General features: G+C 39.1%; 1 long non-coding RNA gene across 1 annotated transcript; it reads right to left on the bottom strand.

Moving 5' to 3' along the window:
• Positions 1-591: 591 nt before the first annotated feature.
• On the bottom strand, positions 592-1,135 carry LOC107474308 (uncharacterized). The gene is made up of 3 exons (XR_001589239.3): positions 1,095-1,135; positions 862-896; positions 592-677 (listed from the first exon to the last, which is right to left on the bottom strand). It is a non-coding gene; the product is annotated as an uncharacterized LOC107474308 (long non-coding RNA).
• Positions 1,136-1,636: the final 501 nt, after the last annotated feature.

The following is a 1,636-nucleotide window of genomic DNA, read 5'->3' as shown; positions in this document are numbered from 1 at the left end:
CATACATGTCCCTCTTTATGTAAACAACAAAGTCCAATTGATATAAACCTACCTATAACACAAGCGACAAACCTAAATAATAATTGTTGAAAAAAAATTCTAAATTATATGCGGTACCAAACTTGTTAGGAGCATAACAAATTCCAGCATTGTGAAGAAACCATGTGAAGGGTCATGCAATTCACACACAGCACAGTTGGAAGAACAAGATTCAAGATGCAAGAATCCAGCGTAAAAGCTAAAGAACACACAGCACCAGACAAATCTGAAAAGCATGATACTACTCAATTTCCAAACATATTATAGAGTTCAAAACATCAAGAAGAACAAGATTCAAGATGCAAGAATTCAACGTAAAAGCTAAAGAGCACACAGCACCAGACAAATCTGAAAAGCATGATACTACTCAATTTCCAAACATATTATAGAGTTCAAAACATCAAGAGACTATAAAAACCTGAAGAAGTGAGATTCTTACTGTTTATGCAGCAGCAGCAGTTAACAAGTTAACAAGTTAACACCAAGAGACTATAACAAGTTAACAACACACAACTACATAAATTAACACCAACCTAGTTAAGCAATAAAGCTACTGGGTCCATCAAAAACAACAATGACAACACGAACAGTTCTCGCAGTTACAGCAGCAGCCATAATCTTTAAAGGAAACCGGAAATCTACAAAAAATTATAATTGTGTTACCTAATTGAAAAAGAGCACAGGTATTAAATTGAAAAAAGAGCACAGCCCAAAATTCACAGTGTCAAAAATAAGAGCACAAACAATTGAAAAAACTTACCTAATTGCAAAAACTAAGCTACTTAAATTGAAAAGAAAAGAAAAGCAAGAAAAGAAACTCACTTGGAATGAGTAACTGGGTTCAGCATTGAGGGCTCCTGGAAAAACAGAAAAGGACAAAAGAAACCACGCATGAAACCACGCATGAAATCGTGAAATCGTGAAAAAAACAATGAACCTTAAAAAACAAAAGAAATCGTGAAACCACGCATGAATTTGAACAAAATAAAACCACACAGGTATTATCAATATAAAAAATTACTGAAACAATTGAAAACCCATGAAAAGAGCTTAACCTTTTTTTGTAGGTATCTGAACGCAATAGAGGTGAGGGATGCGACGGTGAGGGGTTGACAGAGTGAGAGGTTGAGAGAGTGAGAGGCACAGATGAGTGAGGGTTTGGGAGAGTGGGGGTTGAGAGAGTGACAGATCACAGACTGCGGCTGCGATTACGGTGGAGAGGGAGAGAGGATGAAGAGTGAAAGGAAGGGGTTACGTCGGATAGTGAGGGTTCAGAGCTGAGAGGGAGAGAGAGCCGAGAGTGGAACTTACAAGAGGGAAAGGAGAATTTTGGGAGCGGGATTGGGGATTTGGGGGGGGCGACGTCGTTCTGGGCTTCTGGGGAAAGGAATTAAAAAAAAATTACAAAAAAATTGATTTTCGAAAAGGGGGGAGGGGAAAACGACGCCGTTTTGGACAGGGTACTCTATGGTCACCCTTTTTCAAAAAACCGTGACCATAGACCCTTTTTGGTCACTGTAAAAAACCGTGACCATAGACCCTTTTAGGCCACCCCTCAAAACCGTGACCATAGACCCTTTTAGGCCACCCCCAAAAC

This window comes from Arachis duranensis, chromosome 2 (genome assembly GCF_000817695.3).
Source record: "Arachis duranensis cultivar V14167 chromosome 2, aradu.V14167.gnm2.J7QH, whole genome shotgun sequence".
Classification (NCBI taxonomy): domain Eukaryota; kingdom Viridiplantae; phylum Streptophyta; class Magnoliopsida; order Fabales; family Fabaceae; genus Arachis; species Arachis duranensis.
This window is presented reverse-complemented; position numbering and strand designations above follow the sequence as displayed.